This window comes from Xyrauchen texanus, chromosome 10 (assembly GCF_025860055.1).
Source record: "Xyrauchen texanus isolate HMW12.3.18 chromosome 10, RBS_HiC_50CHRs, whole genome shotgun sequence".
NCBI classification, from domain to species: Eukaryota; Metazoa; Chordata; class Actinopteri; order Cypriniformes; family Catostomidae; genus Xyrauchen; species Xyrauchen texanus.
Genome location: NC_068285.1, coordinates 39,034,886 through 39,058,991, shown reverse-complemented (window position 1 = coordinate 39,058,991; position 24,106 = coordinate 39,034,886). Strand labels below are relative to the sequence as shown.

General features: G+C 39.0%; 1 protein-coding gene across 2 annotated transcripts in view; it reads right to left on the bottom strand.

Annotated features, from left to right (window-relative positions):
- Window positions 1-22,985, bottom strand: part of ptp4a3a (protein tyrosine phosphatase 4A3a) — a 54,102-nt gene extending 31,117 nt beyond the window's left edge. Inside the window, exon 1 of one of the 2 annotated variants that reach the window (XM_052136298.1) lies at window positions 22,914-22,985. The gene's annotated coding sequence lies outside the window, so the exon portion shown is untranslated. The remainder of the gene's footprint in view (window positions 1-22,913) is intronic. The other variant, XM_052136297.1, reaches the window with a different exon arrangement.
- Between the last annotated feature and the right edge of the window lie 1,121 nt (window positions 22,986-24,106).

Sequence of the window (24,106 nt, the reverse complement as noted above, 5' to 3'; positions counted from 1 at the left end):
TTATATTCTCGGTCGATAGAATTTTGTGATTCTGCTAGTACAATTATTCTATAAATTAATTCAAAAATATTTAGCTTAATTCTAAGTTGTAGATTTGCCAAAATATATAAAGGCAAAATATTTTATATTGATATATTAAGATAATAAATTGACAATATTATTTTAAATTTTTTTGTTGATATAATCTTGAGATTCTAGTAAAATTCAGTTGTATAATTAAAAAAAATTCAATTCAATTCCAAATTGTAATGGCATAATTTTTTAATGTATTAATAAATTGATTTATTTGCATTAATCATATTTACATAATTCACTAGCAATTTCAAATTGGATGATTGTTTTTTATGACAGGATACGATGAGGATAACTTCTAAGTATATTTAAGTGCCCAATAGCAAATATACAGGACACATTTTTAATTGTCTTAATTTCTTTTTTAGACACAAAGATAACTTAATTATTGTAATAATATTAAAAATAATTATAAATCTTTAAATGCTCAATCAACCCTTGTTGTAACACATCTCTCACTTGACCTGAACAGCTGTAACTTAAAACATCAAATAACTATTGCAAACATCACAATATATCAAGTTAATATATACCGTAATTTCCGGACTATAAGCCGCAACTTTTTTCCCACGCTTTGAACCTCGCGGCTTATACAATGACGCGGCTAATATATGGATTTTTCCCGCTTTCAAATTTTATATATATATATAAAAAAAAATTAAAAAAACATTCTGTGACGTGCTCAGTTTTTTGGCGGCGTGAAGCTTTCATTAGACCAATTGAAATTGCCGAACGGGTTAAGGTCAAAACAACTTTTTTTGTATACTGTTTAGATTAAATCGCGCGCTCAAACTTCCCATCATTCTGATTACGGTAGTAATTTTGTCACCCTCACCATGGCAAAGACATGGAGAAACGCATATGATGCTGCTTTCAAGTTGAAGGCGATTGATCTGTCTGTTGGAAAAGTAAATAGAGCTGCTGCACGGGAGCTTGGTCTTAATGAGTCGATGATAAGACGTTGGAAACAGCAGCGTGAGGAATTGACTCAGTGCAAAAAGACAACTAAATCTGAGGCTATTCAACTCCGACACCGAAGGAGATGACTTCAGTGGTTTCAGTGCACAGGACGAGGAAGATAGTGACCAATGACTTTCTTGGTAGGCTACTGTTTACTGCAAATGTTTTATTACAAGCCGTGTGTGGCAGCGGGGGCGTGGTCAAGCGCCTGTCCAGGAGAGAAAAGCTGTAAGGGCGCTTACACCTGCGCTAAATTATGTCTAACACCGGTGTCTAATTTCAAGTGCCCTGCTTCACGTGTCCTTCTTGGGAAAACTGTCACACGGGCACCAGTGTGACAGTTTTCAGCAGGACACATGATGTTCCAGGTAAGGCTTAAGGCCACAGCAATGTTTACAATCAATTTTATAAAGTTTCTCAATTCTTCTATGCGCCAACACTAGACTGACGTGTGTCACTCTCTCAGCTCTGTGGCTGCTGCCTTTTTATGCCGCTCTCCCCATGCTTACTGAAATTAGACACCGGTGTTAGACATAATTTAGCTCAGGTGTAAGCTCTTACCGCTTTCTCTCCGGACGGGCGCTTGACCACGCCCGCTGCCACACCGTGTTTCGTTAAAGCCTATTTATTTTTGTTACAAGCCGTGTTTCGTTAAAGCCTGAGTAAAGTTAATTTGTTTCAAATGTACCGGTAGGCACCTGCGGCTTATAGACAGGTGCGGCTTATTTATGTTCAAAATAATATTTTATTTAAAAATCAGTGGGTGCAGCTTATATTCAGGTGCGCTCAATAGTCCGGAAATTACGGTAATATACAGCAGGTGAAATAAGTATTGAACACGTCAACATTGTTTTCTGTAAATATATTTCCAAAGGTGCTATAGACATGAAATTTTCACCAGATGTTGGTAACAATCCAAGTAATCCATACATACAAAGAAACCAAAACAAATGAGCTCAGAGAATTAAGTTACGTGTAATAATGTGAAATGACACAGGGAAAAGTATTGAACACATGAAGAAAGGGAGGTGCAAAAAGGCATGGAAAGACAAGACAACAGCTGAAACCTATCAGTAAATAAAAAGCAATCCAGCCTCTTGTCAGTGTATATTAATATCAGCTGGTTCAGTCACAAATGATGGCCTATAAAAAGGTCTCATTGCCAAGGTGTCACACAAGACACATCTCGTGATGGGTAAAAGCAAAGAGCTGTCTCAAGACCTTCACAACCCAATTGTTGCAAAACATAACGATGGCATTGGTTATATGAGCATTTCTAAGCTTCTGAATGTACCAATGAGCACTGTTGGGGCCATAATACGGAAGTGGAAAGACAATAATTTCACCATAAATTTGCCTTGACCAGGTGCTCCTTGCAAGATTTCTGACAGAGGAGTGAAAAGAATAATCAGAAGAGTTGTTCAAGAGCCAAGGACCACTTGTGGAGAGCTTCAAAAAGACCTGCAATTAGCAGGTACTGTTGTCTCAAAGAAAACAGTAAGTAATACACTCCACCGCCATGGCCTGTATGCATGCTCAACACGCAAGACTCCATTGCTGAAAGAAAAGCATGTTGAAGGTCATTTAAAGTTTGCTGCACAACATTTGGAAAAGCCAGTGAAATACTGGGAGAATATAGTGTGGTCAGATGAGAGCAAAATTCAACTGTTTGGATGCCATAATACACACCATGTTTGGAGGAGAAATGGCACTGCACATCACCCTATAAACACCATACCAACAGTGAAGTTTGGAGGTGGGAACATCATGGTGTGGGGCTGCTTTTTAGCAAATGGTATTGGCAAACTTCACATAATTGATGGAAGGATGAATGGGCAAATTTACCAAGACATTCTTGACAAAAATCTGCTGCCATCTACTAGGATGAAGAAGATGAAACAAGGGTGGACATTTCAGCAAGACAATGATCCCAAACACACAGCCAAGGAAACTATCAATTGGTTTCAAAGAAAGAAAATAAAGCTGCTAGAATGGCCCAGCCAATCACCTGACTTAAATCCCATTGAAAATCTATGGAAAGAACTGAAGATCAAGATTCATAGAAGAGGCCCACGGAACCTTCAAGATTTGAAGACTGTTTGTGTGGAAGAAGGGCCAAAATCAAACCAGAGCAATGCATGCGACTAGTTTCTCCATACAGGAGGCGTCTTGAAGCTGTCATTACCAACAAAGGCTTTTGTACAAAGTATTAAATAAATATCAGTAAGCATGTTCAATACTTTTTCCCTGTCATTTCACATTATTACATGCAACTTAATTTGCTGAGCTCATTTGTTTTGGTTTCTTTGTATGTATGGATTACTTGGGTTGTTACAACATCTGGTGAAAATTTCATGTTACCTTTGGAAATATATTCACAGAAAAAAATTGACGTGTTCAATACCTATTTCACGCCGCTGTACACAGACTTTCAGTTGTACAATACCATTGTTGGGTGGTATTCTATAGAGACCCACCAGCTGGTATTTATCAGTTAAATTGATATAAAAGAACCAATGACTGATTAAGTGAAAAATTTAGAATATCAGTAAAAAATATTTGTCAAACCAATTATCAGTCCCTCTACAAGCAATCAATTAAAAATAAAAAAATAAATATTATTGGTTAAACTTGAATTGTATTTAACCCGGAATATTCCTTTAAGATACTTCTGATTTCCAGGTGCCTTTGAGCATAACAAAATGTGTATAAGATGGGTTTTCCATAAGATAAATAGCCATCAACAAAACAACTGTTATCATCTCATTCATTACCCACATGCCCAACCTAGACATTAGCAATCATTTTGTTTACACTCTTTTAACACTAAGGCTATACAAAACAAGGTAGAGATTGTTTTCTACTGAATATACAAGAAGCAAACACCTGCTGCGAGCAGGCTGGGTCTTTTTGATAAAAAAAACACAAATGCTTTATGAACTACTCATCTCCTTTATAAATTAATAATAATAATAATAATAATAATAATACACTGCATTCAGAAAGTATTCAGAATCCTTAATTTTTTCACATTTTGCCATGTTGCAGCCTTATGCTAAAATGCTTTCAGTTATTTATTTATTTCACATCAATCTACTAGGGCTGGGCGATATGGCAAAATAAATAATGACGATAGTCTTTTTCATATAATTTGATATCGATATTTATCGCGATATTGAATCACATTTGCACATTGCACATTTTTTTAATTTCCAAAAAAAGAAGAGAAAACAAAATCCTAAATAGTCTTTACAAAACTGCATTGGGGGCCCAGACACAGCCAATGCAGTGGTGTCTGAGGGATCTTCTATGAAGAAATTACAATATTTTATAGAGCTTATCAATTGAGTGCAGTTGGATATGAATGTTAAAAGATGATTTGTTCATTTTGGACCATAATGACAGTATATATATATATATATATATGTGCCCTTGTGACTGAGGAATGATACTGTATGGGGGTTCAGGGGTATCTCCAGAGAGAAACCTTTGAAAATGTAAAAGTCTGAATGGAGAAATTTTTCTATTTCCATTAAAGTGAGAAAGACTAGGCTACAAACTATTAATTGTTTTGTCTTTCATCCTTGTCAGAGATGAAAAAATCTGAATAATTTCACAAAATTAGAACAGAAATCTATTTGTTCATTATTAAAGGCTTGGAACATGCTGATTAATAAAACTAAATTTAGAAAGAAAAAACGTTATGGTCTAAAGGCGCTCTGGAAACACGCCTGTGTTTCCGCACATGTGGGGAAAAAAGGAAGCGGGTGCGGCCCGGGATAGGGCATCAGTGAAGCGTGTTTCAATGCTAGAGAAAAATATTCAGGAATACAGTGCAGAAAGATCAGATATGATGTAACCGGCACACGCTGCTCACTAGAGACGAGAGGGCGTAACCATAGTCATGATATCTTGCAGTCAAGATGGAATCAATCTGGGGTCTGAATCCGTAGCGGGGGCAATAGCAACTTCATTCAGTCCGACGCTGCGTTTCCACTGAAGCGGAAGAAATCTGCACATTTTACAATTTTACAATCCACCTCGCGAGCTTGACGCTCAGCTTCCATAGGAAGGAATTGAAAGCGCTCCTTCACATTCGCTCACCACACGCCAGTGGAAACATACGATAAGAAAGCCAAACTGCTAGTGTTTTTATCAACACAGATGTCTAGATTTAGAACACAGGCTAAATATCGAAAATTACTCAAAAGCTTACCATTGATATCGTTGAGTTTTTTTATCGTGATAAATATTAATATTGTTTTATCGCCCAGCCCTACAATCTACACTCCATTCCCCATAATAACAAAGCAAAACCCAGATTTTTTATAACTATAAATGTATTAAAAAGAAAAAACTGAAATACCACATTGATATCAGCGATTACAGCCTAAAGTCTTATTGGATATGATGCGACAAGCTTTGCACACCTGGATTTGGGGATTTTCTGTCATTCTTCTCTGCAGATCCTCACAAGCTGTCAGGTGGGATGGGGACCATCGGTAGACAGCCATTTACAAGTCTCTCCAGAAATTCAAGTCCAGGCTCTAGCTGGGCCATTCAAGGACATTCACATTCACCTAATCTACTCTTGCGTTGTCTTGGCTGAGTGCTTAGGGTCAATGACCTGTTGGAAGGTGAACCTTCAGCCCAGTCGGAGTTCCTGAGCAATCTTGATCAGATTTTTATTAAGGATATCGCTGTACATTGGGATGGTTTTGCGCTGGTGATGAGCGGTGCCTGGTTTCCCCCAGACATTACGCTTGGAATTGAGGCCAAACAGTTCAATTTACATTTCATCAGACCAGAGAATCTTGTTTCTCATTTACATTTATTCATTTGGCAGACGCTTTTATCCAAAGCGACTTACAAAACAGGATTACATTATAAGCAAATCGTCTTAAGGAGACAGTGATACAAAAGCTTCAGAATAGTAGTATTCAAGACAAATGAAAGTTTTTGTTTGTTTTTTTATTTAGTGACTGGTTAAGTGCTCAAGGAAAAGATATGATTTTAGTCATTTTTTGAAGACAAAGTGAGTCAGCTTCACGGATGGTGTTGGGAAGGTCATTCCACCAATGTGGTATGATGAAACAGAAATCCGGGAAAGTGTTTTGGTGCCTCTTTGTGTTGGTACAAGGTGCCATTCCTTAGCAGACCACAGGCTTCTAGTGGGCATGTAGGTCTGCAGAAATTATTTTAGGAATGCTGAAGCAGACCCAGTGACTGTTCTGTATGCCAGCATCAGAGCCTTGAATTTGATAAGTGCATCATCCGGCAGCCAGTGAAGACAGACAAGGAGTCAGTAACATTTGGTTCATTGAAGACCAGACGTGCTGGTGCATTATGGATCATTTGCAGGTGTATAATTGTGAATGCAGGGAGGCCTACAATGAGAGCGTTACAGTAGTCCAGTCTAGTTATGACAGTCTGAAAGGAGTGCTTTTTTGCAAATTCCAAGCAGGCTTTCATGTGTCTTGCACTGAGGAGAGGCTTCTGTCTGGCTACTCTGCCATAAAATCCAGATTGGTGGAGTGTTGCTGTGATGGTTGTCCTACTGCACATTTCTCTCATCTCCATACATGATCTCTGGAGCTCAATCAGTGTGACTATCTGGTTCTTGGTCACCTCTCTTACCAAGGCCTTTCTCCCCCGATTGCTCAGTTTGGCCAGGTGGCCAGCTCTAGGAAGAGTCCTGGTTGTTCCAAACTTCTTTCATTTAAGAATTATGGAGGCCAATGTGATCTTGGGAACTTTCAATGCAACCAACATTTTTTGTAGCCTTCTCCAGATCATTGCCTTGACACAATCCTATCTCTGAGCTCTGCAGGAAGTTCCTTTGACCTCATGACTTGGTTAATGCTCTGATATACATTTTCAGCTGTGAGACCTTATATAGACAGGTGTGTGCCTTTCCAAATCATGTCCAATCAATTTAATTTGCCACAGGTGGACTCCAATCAATGTGTAGAGACACATGAAAGATGATCCAGAGAAATGGGATTCACCTGCACCTAACTTCAAGAAATCATAGCAAAGGGTCTGAATACTTATGTCAATGTAATAATTCAGTTTTTCCTTTTTAATAAATTTGCAAAGTTATTAAAAATTGCTTAGCCATTATAGGGTATGGAGTGTAGATTGATGTGAAAAATACATATAATTTAGCATAAGGCTGCAACAAAACAAAATCTGAAAAAAATTAATGGTCTGAATAAACAATGCACTGTAAATACAAATAGCTATGAAAATTTAAATATATATTATATTCCAGCAGTGAGTTTTCAAACAACACAGACATGATTCTGATGTCAGAGGGTTTCCTGTCTGAGAACAGCAGCTGGAATCTCAGTCTTGTGAATAAATGATTTAAGGAATCACCAAGTTGGGCAAAAACACTGATGAGCTCTCCCTAAACTCATCTAAGCCTGACCTCAGTATTCAGAATCCTAAAACAACATTATTCCCATTTATTTCCCAAATAAATGCCTGTGGTGGTATTTTGCACAATTCATCAGTACATATTATTCTGGGGAAAAAAAAAAAACGTTTCGTTATGTTACAGCCTTATTCCAAAATGGATTAAATTTATTATTGTCCTAAAAAAAAAACGAAATAAATCACATGTACATAAATATTCACAGCCTTTGCCATGCACTAAAAATTGAGCTCAGATGCATCCTGTTTCCACTGATCATCCTTGAGCTGTTTCTACAACTTGATTGGAGTCTACCTGTGGTAAATTCAGTTGATTGGACATGATTTGGTGGCACCCGGTGTCTTCAATATTGAACCTTTTCACAATATTCTAATTTTCTGAGATACTGATTTTGGGGTTTTTCATTAGTTGTCAGTTATAATCATCAAAATTAAAAGGAATGAACACTTGAAATATATCAGTCTGTGTGGAATGAATGTATACATTTTCCAAGTTTCACTTTTTGAATGGAATTACTGAAATAAATCAACTTTTTGATGATATTCTAATTATATGACAAGCACCTGTGTGTATATATATATATATATATATATATACACACACACATACACTCACCTAAAGGATTATTAGGAACACCTGTTAAATTTCTCATTAATGCAATTATCTAATCAACCAATCACATGGCAGTTGCTTCAATGCATTTAGGGGTGTGGTCCTGGTCAAGACAATCTCCTGAACTCCAAGCTGAATGTCAGAATGGGAAAGAAAGGTGATTTAAGCAATTTTGAGTGTGGCATGGTTGTTGGTGCCAAACGGTCTGGTCTGAGTATTTCACAATCTGCTCAGTTACTGGGATTTTCACGCACAACCATTTCTAGGGTTTACAAAGAATGGTGTGAAAAGGGAAAAACATCCAGTATGCGGCAGTCCTGTGGGCGAAAATGCCTTGTTGATGCTAGAGGTCAGAGGAGAATGGGCCGACTGATTCAAGCTGACAGAAGAGCAATTTTGCCTGAGATAACCACTCGTTACAACCGAGGTATGCAGCAAAGCATTTGTGAAGCCACAACACGCACAACCTTGAGGCGGATGGGCTACAACATAGAAGACCCCACCGGGTAATACTCATCTCCACTACAAATAGGAAAAAGAGGCTACAATTTGCAAGAGCTCACCAAAATTGGACAGTTGAAGACTGGAAAAATGTTGCCTGGTCTGATGAGTCTCGATTTCTGTTGAGACATTCAGATGGTAGAGTCAGAATTTGGCGTAAACAGAATGAGAACATGGATCCATCATGCCTTGTTACCACTGTGCAGGCTGGTGGTGGTGGTGTAATGGTGTGGGGGATGTTTTCTTGGCACACTTTAGCCCCCTTAGTGCCAATTTGGCATAGTTTAAATGCCACGGCCTACCTGAGCATTGTTTCTGACCATGTCCATCCCTTTATGGCCACCATGTACCCATCCTCTGATGGCTACTTCCAGCAGAATAATGCACCATGTCACAAAGCTCGAATCATTTCAAATTGGTTTCTTGAACATGACAATGAGTTCACTGCACTAAAATGGCCCCCACAGTCACCAGATCTCAACCCAATAGAGCATCTTTGGGATGTGGTGGAACGGGAGCTTTGTGCCCTGGATGTGCATCCCACAAATCTCCATCAACTGCAAGATGCTATCCTATCAATATGGGCCAACATTTCTAAAGAATGCTTTCAGCACCTTCTTGAATCAATGCCACGTAGAATTAAGGCAGTTCTGAAGGCGAAAGGGGGTCAAACACAGTATTAGTATGGTGTTCCTAATAATCCTTTAGGTGAGTGTACGTATACATACATACGTATACATACATACATATATATACACATATATACATATATAAAAATAATGGAATCACTCAATGTTGAGGAAAAAATTATGGAATCACCTTGTAATTTGCATTTCTAAAACAAATACTGGCACAAGTCTAAAAATGCAAATTAGTCTGCAGTTAAAAGAGAGTGCTTACAGACCTTAACAAGCTGTTGGATTTTTGTTGGAGCTGTTGGCTAATTGAAAGGAAACATGGCCCCAACATGAGAGTTGTACATTTAAACAATGGAAAGGATTATAAAACTCCTTCAAGAAGGAAATCCAACAAAGTGTGTGGCAAAAGAAGTTGGTTGTACCCAGTCAGCTGTGCCTAAAATTTGGTGCAAGTATAAACAAAATGGGAAGGTTACAAAAAAGGAAAACATACAGGTAGACCAAGGAAGATGTCAAAGTGTTCGCCCTCAGTGCGGTGCGTGGCGAGTTGTGTGTGGATGCCGATGGGTTGAAGCCTCCACAAGCGCTATGTCTCAATGGTAAAGCGCTCAACAAGCCACGTGATAAGATGCAGGGGTTGACAGTCTCAGATGCGGAGGCAACTGAGATTCGTCCTCTGCCACCCGGATTGAAGCGAGTCACTACGCCACCATGAGGACTTAAAGTGCATTGGGAATTCCAAAATAAAATAAAAAAAAATATAGAAAATAAAAGTACTAATTGTGAATTTTTTTGTTGATGATTCCATCATTTGTTTCTCAGCATTGAGTGATTCCATCACTTTTTCCTCTACTTGATCTGGAAAAAAACATGCCATTAATTAAAATAATGTAATTTAATTAGTTTGAGGGATGTTGCATGAAGCCAGAATGTTCAGCCATAACATTTTTTTTTGTGTCATATCTGTGATTTGTTTATCTGCTACGAAGTAAATAAGCTGGGAGAACATCCTCTAAGTGTGGTGATTCCATAATTTTTTTCCATGGGTTGTGCATCTCTACGATCATTCGCATAGAGACATTTTCCCAAGAACATGTCATGCGATTGTTTTGTTCGATATGATACTTCATCTGTCGTCTGCAGCCGAAAGCCATTCACACATCTGACCAATGAAAGATATGCTAATCATATTTTTTTTTGTCTGTATTTTACCCATTTACACACTTTTATACACCCATATTTGTTGTGGTATCAGTATCATCATAAAATAAAATAACAGAGTGCTTTAGCACCATGAATGTAGAATGTAAACATGACAAATAACACATTCCCTGTCTCTCAATCAGTTCCCTAGCTCCCTATGTTGTGAATCAGTATATTGTGAACACAAATACGGGCACTGGCAAGTGTGTTCATCCACTGAACATTGGGACACTTATGACTAAATCACCTGTGACACGTTAACGAGCTTGCTCATGGAAGCACAGCTGTTATTAAATCAACAACTTGAAGGTGTAAACCTTCTTTTAACAAGTCAAATTAGGGGTGTAACAGTATGAAATGTTCATGGTATGATAACCTTCACAATAACGGTATCACGGTATTAAAATGCCTAAAATTACTAGCAGTTTAATATTTATTTATGATACACCATATTTTCCAGAAATAAAATCACACCTGAATATAACTCACACCTGGTCAAAATCACGTTGATCAGAGAAAAAAACAGCACAGATAAGTCAGAGGTTAAATCCGGCAGACACTAGGACCCGGGACTGAGTCCTGACTTCCCTTCATCTGCTCAAAAGTCTGACAAGCTCCTTTATGAAGAATAAATTACCTAAGGAAATACAGATGTCTATGCTTTGTAACTCTATGCTGTATACAAATAAACAGCTTTTAGTCTGTGGTAAAACAGTATGGCTTTTGTATTCTATTCTTTCACGAACATTAGAGACTGTCTATTTGTGGATATTTCTGATAACTTTCATGCAGTTCACGCGAGTGGCATTTAAAAGGAATTGACGGTTGGGAGAAACAGGGATGTTGCAAGTTAGAGATTTATTTGATCAAGTTTATTTGATGTTGTGTAAATGTAGCGGATTCTCTCTTAATTTAACTGATATTTACAATGGAAATGTCCATTTCTTTATTTGTATTTTAGAAGAAAGAAAATCGAATAATACAATGAATGCAATACCGTGAAATATAAATGTCAACAGTTAAATGTCAACAGTTTTTTAAACCATGGTATACCATGAACTCAAATATTTAAAAGATGGTTTTACTTTCATGGTAATTATGAATGAAAGACATTCAACATCTCTTTTAAAGAGAAAATAAGGCTTGGACTTCATAGTTTTACACTTGTGCTCATCTTCTAATGACTTGAGACTTCAGAAGACATTTCCGAGTAAGGGAACATATTGAGCAACAATGCTCCCTGGTTTTTACGGTGCATTTTGGGATTTTTAAGAGAGCGAATGTTTCAGTGCACTGGAATGATTTATTTTTTTAATGAGACAGTTCTAAGTTCTACAAATGGCCGACTCACTGATCAGTGAACTAGGGAGCTGATTGAGACCCACCCTTTATATACTGCACAGAATGAGGAATGGAGTCAATGATAACACATTTTAATGCCATATTAGTTGCTGTTTTACATGTTGTCTTGTGCATCCTCAAATTGAAATGCTCCTCTAAAAGCTCCTCTAAAAGACAGTATGTCGTTGCTCAGCTGTTCGAATGTCTTTCTTGGCTCTGAGCGAAAAATAACATTGCGAGTATGCTGGAGCCTTAATAGTGATGCTTGCCTTATTTCCAAACAAGTTTCCTAAAGACCATTTGGTCCACCCCGTCTGCGATTGTTCGTAAAACAGGAAGTCCTGCCCCAAACTCACAAAATTAGTTAAGACAAATGTTGATATGATGGCCTCAAAAACAAAATCAAAATAATAATTGCATTTTAAAGTGCCACATAGACCGTAAAAATCTACCTACTAATGATTACTTGCAGTTGTCTTAGCAAATTAAGCTGGGATGGGAGAAGCTATTTTAACATAAAAAGTACAGACTTTAAGCACAGGCCTCAGAGGGTCCATTTCACATTATTGTATGGACTCCATAATAGCTCTATAATGCCTATGTTGAGCTGTCAAGTTTGTGCTAAAGTAGAACGTTTAACCTTATACTATGATTTGCGAACAGCTCTCTGGCCGAATAGAAAAAGCGCAGCCTCTTTCAACAGCCTGTCATGGGGAAGTGAGATTTCCCTCTTTTCCCACCCGGTCTCCTCGTGTTCAAACCCCAGACTTGCGTCACAGTGAGCTCAGGCAGACACACATGGCCCTGCACTGGATTAATTAAAAGCATTTCTATTATAATCACTTTATGGGATGAGAACAATAACCCACAAAAGAGCAATCCAACATTCAGAGGTAGATCTATTAAGGCACAGTGATTGCTTTCCCCAGCTTTTCAAGTTAATGGATGCAAGGCATTTTCATAACCCATGGTTACATTCAATGTTGTATAACATCCTGTTAAGATTAAAGGTTTTCAAATAATAACATTATATAACTTTTAGCAATTTTTTGTACATTTTAGTTTAGGCTTACACAGATTTCAAGTAGTCTAACATAGCCAGACTTTTGGCATAAAATTAGCTTATTCTCACTAAAAACCGCTCATTTACCAAAAAAAGGGGCTGTCTGACTTGAATGTTACACGTCCGCTACAGTTATTTTTTCATGTTTTGACATTTAAGGGCAAGTACGTTAGAAATGAAACAACTGATAAAGTTAAAGTGTGTAGACATGGTGATCCATCCAAAACAGAGGTATGCAACCCAACCTGGGCGAAACAAATGTAGCTTGTTTTTAGTGCAGGTGTCACAAAGATTCAATGTTCTGAAGTTTAAGTTGTATAGAAGACTTCATGTGACTGTTAAACTGTTACACATGATTCCAGATTGTTCTGCACCAAGCTAAATTTCAAGCAAACAGTAAGTCATTGTTTTTTTCCTTCATCTATATTGTGCTGAGTGTCTGCTGTGCCATGTTAAAAATGCTGCCTACAGTGTTTACATAAAATACAGCATATTGCAACAATACTTGCTTAAAGAAGAATTTATAATGAGAGCGAGTGATTTCAAGTTCTGACTTTGACACCATATTACAGGTTGATTCTAAATGCAAACTGTTCCCTTGGCACATGTCTTCCCCCATTAACACTAATACTAAAATATAATGATTATCGAATACAAGAGAGAGCTGAAATCCTGGCAGTACTGACAACTATTGACAATCTAGTCCAGAACGATTTATCTTTACAGAATAAGCAATAAATTAACTCTCCATCTCGTCACTCACCCTAACAACCCAGAGTAACCTCTTGAGACATCGTAAATGAGTTTAATCTGAGAGTCTGGGTAATTATGAGAATAGTCCTCTAGGTTGCAAAGTCAAATATTTGGAACAATGCATTCAGGTAAATCAAGATTATGGTTTGTTGCATTTTCCTGATTTATTATATCTTTTTTTTTAATAATGTATAATAAACCTCTTTTTCTCATCTTATCACGTGGCTTGTTGAGCAAGTTACCTCAGAGACATAGCACGTGTGGAGGCTTTACTCTATTCTCCAATCTAGAACCACATTATAGCGACCATGAGGAGGCTAGCCCAACGTGACTCTACCCACCCTAGCAACTGGGCCAGCTGGTTGCTTAGGAAGCCTGACTGGAGTCATTTGTGACTGCAGGTGTGGTAGTCAGCGTCTTTACTTTCTGAGCTACCCAGGCCCCTGAAATATTGATTATAGATAATTTCAAGGACTATTCGACGGTTTAAGGAAGTGACGTCTTTGTCCCTTGAACATATCCGGCTAGTTGTGAAACTCATTCAAAACAACAGTGGGAGGCGCATCATTCATAGAGACTTTAACATGATTAACATTACTACAGTAATAGGATTGTAATAGAATTTCATTACGGAAATGTGGACCATGTTGTTCAGTGGCTGGATGCTCCTTTGATGACTGGATCTAACGGAAATTAAAGTGTTTAGATCTCACAAAAAGCAACCACAAATGGACATATGAACCGCAGCAGTTAAGTGTGCTAGATATGTGCAGTAAAAATTGTATAACATATCTTATCTCTGGTAAGTGAACAACATTTTTGCCAACTAATAATAAGTTTGATAGGTAGAGTTCAGCTGGCTAGTTAAGTCAGAGTATTTCTTATAGGGCTCTATAAGTGACTATAGCTCACTCTCATTATAATGAATGAAGCTGCGCAAGTCATTTTGATTTACATTGTCATTTAGCAGATGCTTTTATCCAAAGCGACTCACAAATGAGGAATATAACAAGCAATTTGTCACACAAAAGTCAACAATATCTGCAGTTTTGCACTGCCAAGTTGTCAGAGTAACTGGAGCAGTATAGAAGCTGCATGAGACAAGAAAAATATTTTTATAATTAAAAACAATAAACAAATCCTTACCTTGTCCGCAGGTCACACAAACAGCTTTATTGTACGGCTTCTTTGATTATAACAGGAGCGATCCAATATTTCCACTCTGCTGAGTAAATAACTGTGCACATCTAAACTACAATACATTTTCATCAAATCTCTGAGTAGCACCTCAGAATCAACAAAATGTCTAGATAAGTTACTTGAGCCCCATATAGCTAAAACCACATTGCAAAAAGCAGTCGGTTGACATCTCCAGGAATCCTGAATGTCACTGAGAGTGCAGAAACAGCTCTTTCTGGCACACAGACTGAAGGTCATATGGAAGTATTTATTTGAGGCTTGGGACCCTCTTGGGGAAAGTTCTGCAGAATTATCGGTCCTGAGAATCTGCTGGTCTTTCTCTTACCACATAAGAGATCCTCTGCAGAGATGGAATCATTTTGGAGGATAAAAAACACAATGTGCAAAGCTGAAAGAAATACCACGTGTATTGCACTCACAAGCTTGCAGCTGATTTACCAAGATGCCTCCAGCCTTTAAGCACCCATTAGGTAAAGCATATGAGAATGGTGCGAAAGAAAAGGACCTCTCGAACACCAAAAATTTAATTAAGAGTCACTTTAACTTGCAACACTGGCAAACAAAGTCTTGAAATGAAAGTGTAGACATGCAAATGGTAGTTGAATACAATAAGATATCTAAAAATGAAGCAACCTCTACGATAATGATTTATCATTGTGTGAGTTGAGAAGCTAATACAAAAAAACTTGATTTTTACACTTTCTTAAGAAAATGTCAGTGGTGCTTGCCTGTGCGGAACTCGTGAACGTGAATGTTTAGCATCCAAGTACTAATCTCTCAAGGTAATTAATTTGACTGTGCATACACAGGTATTTAGCGCATGCGAACCAAGACTTCTTTGAGGTACTGGACTATTTCTCTTTAGGAGTTTAAACCCATAAACATCACTTCTATTCCATCAGACCCGAGTTATACAAACACAGGTATCTCTTGACCTCCTCACACAAGCACTCTTAACGTGCATATTCATCGTTGTTTCCCGTTGTTTAGCAGTGACTACATCTTCAAGCTCTTTGTCGTCAGAGCAATGACTCAACAGTGTTGCCACCTTGTGGACCAACTAGTTAGTGGAAATAATTCCAGGTGCAAAGCACTCTGTTCGAGCACTCGGCTGAGGATGAAATAGATGATAGGAGATTGCGCTTGTCATTAAATTTGTGTCACACGTCCTGTACGCAGACGCCTGATAGAAGATGCCACTTGTCAGTGACTCTGCATAGTGTGGGTGATCCTAGGGTTCTGAATGTCTCAGAAACAGCATATCGACTTCCTGTTTCATCATGTTTGCCCATTGTATCATCTACCAGGTGAAAACAGCAAGTCTGATTTCTCAGAAATGTAAAAGTCTGCAGTTGTATGTAAGTGTGTTTATTTCATTGTTTTTAATGTTGTTATAGTGGTATTCATTGCTAGATCAGGTGCTGTTTGTTTACTGTCTTGAACGCGGGTCGCTTAGACGTGTGTTTGGTGTGTGTGCGCGCTATATTTGTGTTGACTTGTCCCATAGTATTCGCTGATAGAATTGCTAGACTTGTTTAAACTTGTCACGTAGGATTCGTTGCTAGATTTGCTTAGACTTCGGGTTGGTTATCCTGTGTGTGTGTAAAACTTTCGTCGTTTTAGTGTCTGCAAACAGTGCTTCACTGGTTTCAGAGTATTATTTATTGCTAAGTGCAGCATAATTTATTTGCGCTGTACAGAAGTTGCGTTTGTTCCCGCGCAACCCTGAGTTTCGGTTTCGGGTGACCACGTGACTAGCTTTGTTGCGATAAGTAGCATTAAGGCGTGGCCAGCACCAGGTAAACTATTTAAACTGTTAGAAACATAGTCATTCAGGAGAAGCGATCTATCTACAGGAGTCTGCAGTTGGATGTAAGTGTGTTTATTTCATTGTTTTTAACGTTGTTATAGTGGTATTCATTGCTAGATCAGGTGCTGTTTGTTTACTGTCTTGAACGCGGGTCGCTTAGACGTGTGTTTGGTGTGTGTGCGCGCTATATTTGTGTTGACTTGTCCCATAGTATTCGCTGATAGAATTGCTAGACTTGTTTAAACTTGTCACGTAGGATTCGTTGCTAGATTTGCTTAGACTTCGGGTGTGTAAAACTTTCGTCGTTTTAGTGTCTGCAAACAGTGCTTCACTGGTTTCAGAGTATTATTTATTGCTAAGTGCAGCATAATTTATTTGCGCTGTACAGAAGTTGCGTTTGTTCCCGCGCAACCCTGAGTTTCGGTTTCGGGTGACCACGTGACTAGCTTTGTTGTGATAAGTAGCATTAAGGCGTGGCCAGCGCCAGGTAAACTATTTAAACTGTTAGAATCATAGTCATTCAGGAGAAGCGATCTATCTACAGGAGTCTGCAGTTGTATGTAAGTGTGTTTATTTCATTGTTTTTAACGTTGTTATAGTGGAATTCATTGCTAGATCAGGTGCTGTTTGTTTACTGTCTTGAACGCGGGTCGCTTAGACGTGTGTTTGGTGTGTGTGCGCGCTATATTTGTGTTGACTTGTCCCATAGTATTCGCTGATAGAATTGCTAGACTTGTTTAAACTTGTCACCTAGGATTCGTTGCTAGATTTGCTTAGACTTCGGGTTGGTTATCCTGTGTGTGTGTAAAACTTTCGTCGTTTTAGTGTCTGCAAACAGTGCTTCACTGGTTTCAGAGTATTATTTATTGCTAAGTGCAGCATAATTTATTTGCGCTGTACAGAAGTTGCGTTTGTTCCGCGCAACCCTGAGTTTCGGTTTCGGGTGACCACGTGACTAGCTTTGTTGTGATAAGTAGCATTAAGGCGTGGCTGCTTTTTCCACTGAGCGGTTGTAAAAGTTGTTATTTATTGGACTTAATGCTGACGCCGAAGCGGCAGCGAAGTGGTGGCCCTCGTGTGAAGCCCTCCTCGTGTGAAGACCTACTTGGGTAAAGACCAGCGAGTCTACCTGTGCGAGTCCACCGAGCAAGGACACTGACAAGGCGCCACTCACCAAAGCACTTAAGTATTTTTCTATTCTATCTCTTTTATTATTTTACTTATACATACATATTAACATGTCTAGTTCACTAATAACACATGCCTTCAAGCACATCCCTGTTATCTGTTGTAGACCGTTCACAAGATACAGATGCAAGACAAAACGCAACCCACACAACCTACGGCCGCTTTGCACTTCAACACCTGCTCCACTCTCGTTCTCAGTGGGACTCTGGAACTGCCAGTCTGCTGTGAACAAAGCTGCCTTCATTCCAGCTTTCGCCACGCAGTCCACCCTCAGTATCCTGGCACTGACAGAGACATGGATACGTCCTGAGGATACAGCAACACCTGCTGCTCTCTCTAACAACTTCTCCTTCTCCCACACCCCTCGACATACTGGTAGGGATGGGGAACAGGTTTGCTCATTCATAATAACTGGACTTTTTCACCACATGCTTCACTATGTAACAATACATCTTTTGAATTCCATGCCATTACTACAATGCAACCCACAAAATTACATGTTGTTGTCATCTATCGCCCCCAGGTCAGCTGACAAGCTTTCTTGAGGAATTGGATGTCCTGCTGTCCTCCTTGCCAGAGGATGGCAGGCCACTTGTGGTTCTTGGTGATTTCAACATACACCAGGACAAACCCCAGGCCATTGAACTGAATACTCTTCTGGCCTCATTTGACTTGGAAAGACTACACACCACAGCAACTCACAGGTCGGGCAACCAGCTGGACCTCAGTTTTACACGTAACTGTACCACCTCTAATATTCTTGTTACACCTTTACATGTTTCTGATCACTACTTTGTTCAATTCAACATGATTCTCCCATCCATTGTAAAACCGACCCCACCTTTGGTTTCCTTTCGCCGTAACCTCCGTTCCCTCTCACCCTCTCGCCTTTCCACTGATGTCTCTGCCTCTCTTCCCACAATAAATGTATTTTCCATGCTTGATGTGAACACTGCCACAGACACACTTAGCTCTACTTTAACAACCTGTCTAGACAACATCTGTCCTCTCTCCTCTAGACCAGCACGGACTACACCACCCAGCCCCTGGCTGTCTGGCGTCCTTCGTGAACATCGGACTGATCTCAGGGCAGCTGAGAGGAGATGGCGGAAATCTAAAGATCCAGCTGATCTAGGTAAATATCAGCTTCTGCTCGCAACTTTTTCAAATAACGTTAAAACTGCAAAAACTTTATATTACCAGACCAAGATCAACAGCACCACAGACACTCGTAGCTTGTTTAGAACATTTAACACACTTCTCTGCCCTCCCCTCCACCACCTGACACATCACTGACAGCAGATATATTCGCCACATTTTTTACTGATAAGGTTACAGCCATCAGCAATACATTCACAGCACCACACCCTGTCAAACACCTGGCTCCTGTATGCAACCCTTCTTTCCCTATGTTCTCTCCTTTAACTGACACTGAGGTCTCTAAACTCCTCCTCTCCAACCACCCCACAACCTGTTCCCTTGACCCCATTCCATCACACCTTCTCCAGGCCATCTCTCCGTCCATCCTACCGGCACTTACACACATAATTAACACATCCCTTCTTGCAGGCACTTTTCCCACTACATTTAAGCAGGCTCGAGTAACCCCACTGCTGAAAAAACCTGCACTTAACCCCACACAGATAGAACACTACAGACCACTCTCTCTCATCCCATTTATGGCAAAAACACTTGAAAGGGCAGTTTTCAATCAGATCTCCACCTATCTCTCACAGAACAAGCTGCTGGATGACAATCAGTCGGGCTTCAAAAGTGGACACTCCACTGAGACTGCCCTGCTGTCTGTCATCGAGTCGCTGAGACAGGCGAGAGCTGAATCAAGATCATCCGTTCTGATTTTGCTGGACCTTTCTGCTGCCTTTGACACAGTCAACCATCAGATCCTACTCTCCACCCTCTCTAAACTGGGTATCACTGGAACTGTGCTTGACTGGTTCAACTCTTATCTCTCAGAAAGGTCCTTTGAGGTAGCATGGAGGGGAAGTATCCAAGCCACACAAGTTACTTACTGGGGTACCTCAGGGATCAGTGCTTGGGCCACTTCTCTTCTCCATATACACAACATCACTGGGACCCATCATCCAGTCACATGGTTTCTCTTACCACTGCTACGCTGATGACACGCTAACTCTACTTGTCTTTCCAGCCCAACGACACCACAGTGACCGTTCGAATCGCTGCCTGTCTGGCAGACATCTCGGCCTGGATGAAGGAACACCACCTTCAACTCAACCCTGCCAAGACCGAACTCCTTGTCTTTCCAGCCAACCCTGCTGTTGAACACAACATCACCGTGCAGCTGGGTCCAACTACAGTTTCAGCCTTCCAAAGCGGTCAGAAATCTAGGGGTAACCATTGATGATGAGCTAAATTTCATGAGACCACATTTCAAAAACTGCAAGATCTTGTAGATTTACACTCTACAATATCAGGAAGATAAGACCCTTCCTATCTGTACATGCCACACAACTGCTCGTTCAGTCCCTTGTCATAACTAGACTGGACTACTGTAACGCTCTCATTGCAGGCCTTCCTTCATGTGCTATTAGACCTCTCCAAATGATCCAGAATGCAGCAGCACGTCTGGTCATTAATGAACCTAAGAGAGCACATGTTACACCACTATTTGTCTCTCTCCACTGGTTCGCTGATGTTCTTCCTCTTTTGTAAGTCGCTTTGGATAAAAGCGTCTGCCAAATGAATAAATGTAAATGTAAATGTAAATGTAAAAGTATCTTTCATCAACAAGTCACACAATTTGAGGTGTCATTAATGTTCACAGCACAAACGGTGTGGGATGAATTATGCATCCAAATTTAATATGAGGTTACAAATCCATAACCATAAGAATGAGCAATAGTAGCATCATACACTAAGGAAACTCTACAGCATTGAGAAAATTCTTAATAACTTAGCAAACAAAGTTGACAACATAGCCACAGGCATAGATCCCGACAAATCGCCCTTCAAAACATCAAACTGCCAATATTATGATCTATATTTCATAATGAAGTCCCCGCACCACCTCAAGTTGAAATCTCCAAACCATATTGATAGTGGTGTAACTTGGATCTTTTGGGCCTCAGTGCAAAGATCCTTATTTATGAAGAGAACAGATGAACAACAGAGACACCACACAAAGCAGATGAATGTTTTTTCCCTAGCAGTGACAACGGAGGCCACTAAAATATGAATAACGCAACATTACAATAAACATATATGATTAAAATATGAACTGAACAGAACTCACTCGACAACTCAGGCCTTCTGCCTGGTCCTTATCGACTTAAACTCACCTGTGCGTAAACACATCAAGGGAGACTGATGCTGAAGCAATTGTCATTAGATTTTGCAGCTTTGCCTCAGACAGCCGACTTCTCGTGGCAGTTTTAATTTGGTTCTGGAGGCTGAACCCCACGTCAAGCGCCACATTGCCCTCCACGTGACAAGAGTTGCAGAAAGCATCAAAGAGGGGCGATTTTACAAGTTTGCCACATAAAAAAGTTGGAGGTGTGCACAATAAACATTGAAAACATGAATTTGGATGAGAGAACAAAAGCTTGCAGTTGCTTTGATAGCAGAAAGTAATAAAAGGACTTGTTTATGTTTAGGTCGAAGCGTTTTCTTGGTGAATTTAAATTAGTTCAATAACTGGGGTCTCTGATATTCGTAAACGACAAGGTAACATTTAATAAAAGGAAATTTGGAGACATTCAATGTCACTTCACAAATTTGGACAGTTTTTTAATATTTATTGTTGCTTCATACTCTCAAAGACATTATTGATGAAGGAAAAATGTGCGTGTGAAAAACACTTTGATGTGACGTCACTTCATAGACTTCAAGATTCTGCAGCGCTGACGCAAGTCATGTGAAAGACCGTTAACGTGTATAAATATCACTCGCTTTTGCACATTAATCATTGCTCTTCACAATCACAAAAGTGATGGTTTCAAAATGGTGAATTTCTCCGAAAGGTGAGGAGTTTTCATGCATTTATTTTTTTTATGGAATTTGATAATTTTCCATGGTGACTGTCCTAGGGGGACCTCTTCATTTTTTATCACCTGTTTTCACCCCGGGCTGTCAACCTTGCTGTCCCTGTAGTTATGTCCCTGCTTATTGAAATGAAAGTGTTTCCATATGAATGGAAGTCAGATCTGCAAGATTCTAGATAACAATTTATAACTAACTGTCTGGTCATCTAAATTGTGCATGGCCTGTTGTGTGGGTGGCTCACTGATGTTCACTTTATCAATCATGCCAGGTTCACCCAACACAAACACCCATTCAGGCATTCCAGGCAATCAAAAGGCCATCACACATTTAAAAAAATGGAAGGAATAAGCTTGTTAAACTTACCTCTGAAAACAAAAAGTCTTATGTAACTGTCATCTACTGACTAAAAATATGAATCTATGATGACACCCAGACTTACATGTTTCTTGCCAGATGCTGGTATACACACTGGACACAGACTAGACATGAATACAAGGTTAATCTCCATGACTACTTAGTGAATGTTGTAGAGACAGTCGTGTGAAAATACTATTATGAGGAAAGATCTAATGAGACTGATTTTTTTCACCAGAAATACCTCACACAGAAGCTTCACATCTGGAGATTTCTTGACATCACAGACGTGGACAGATAAATGACAGAATGTCGAAGTAAACCGTTGAAACTGGGCTACACAAACACATTACCACATCGTTTAACCTCATTTTATGTTGAAAATCACGTTTTCTCTGTGTTATCTGACTAAAAATGTTAGTTTTCTTACATTAAGTTTATGATGCTCCCTCACTACGGCCATTATTAGCCTCAACATAACCCACAAAACGGCACTATAAACACATTCACACCAGAGACGGCTGTTTATGCAAAACATACCTCACTTAACCGAGTAGAATAAGCAATAACTACACTTAAGATAGACAACCACGGTTTCCGACAGAAAGCCGGTTTGGGCAACACCCTCTGTCACACAATCCCCTTTAATTCTCATCACACACAAACCTCTGATCATCCTTCAAGTCTATTTTCATCAGTTTTGAAAATCTAATACAAATGTATGATGATAGCGAAAGATTGCGCGTTCAGTCTACTTACCGAAAGGTTCCAGCAAATAACCTACAACGTATCACAAGGCTCGCCATGCGATCGTAGTGATGTCCGAGTCGCAAGCGAGTCGTTCTTTTCGAAAGATTCTTTTCGAAGAACCGATTCGTATGCCCAAATGATTCAAGAGATGAAGATCAATAATCAAATCAGCAGTCAAAACTCAGAAAAAGCATTTAACAAGAATTTGCAGACTACAACTGGGCGATAAAATTACTGTTAATAAAGGTCAAAGAGCAAACAAAAATAAATGAATTTGTTGCTGCACTGAAGTGAAAATTAGCCTTTTTAAGATTTACACATTTCAATTTTATATATCAAAATTCCATCAAATTTAATTGTGTTATTTTCAACCATGTTAAATTAATACAACTTAAAATAGGGGTTTCATTATAATTTGTGAAAGATTCGGCTACTAAATTCAATTTGATGGGATTTTATGAAATTCAAATGCTTACATTTTAAAATTATTGTTTGAGTGTGTTTCATAGTATTTTAGCATATATGCTTTGACATATTCTTGGGTAAAATATCAAAATGTTGGGCACTTGCATTTTGACAGAACGCCATAAAACCTAAACCAGCCTGTTTTGATGATGACAATTTCCAAAAGCTTACTTATGTTAAGGCATGTAGAGAGATTTTGGTTAGATACATCTATGATTCAAATAAGTTTGGGATCAATAAACTAGCTAAATTGTAGTAGATTTACAACATGCACTACGTTTAGCCAAGAAGTTAAGCAAACATTTTGCTCAAACTGGCAAACATGTGTTTTTGAACAATAAAAATGGGAATGGTTTAATTGTTATTACGCTTTAATGTTTCTTAAAACCGTGCTGAATTTAGGACTGTGTGAATTTGACAAAAGTTGCCTTACAAATTTAACCCTAAAATTACCTAAAATTTAACACAACACATCCACATTAAACATTGATATAATTTTAGCAGAAATATGGTGATGAATTCAAACTTCCAATGACAAAAAAAACTAGTGTAAATTTTTTGTTTAACTGAAAAACACATTTGATTAAATAATGAAACATTAGACGAAGGACTTTTGGGAATCCCCCTGACCATGTGTTGTGTTAGATGACTCGATCGTTGAATCTGATTCCAACCGACTCATTAAACAAACAGCTCAAAGGAGTCGGTTCTCCTTAGCACGTTCTGGTTTATTTGTT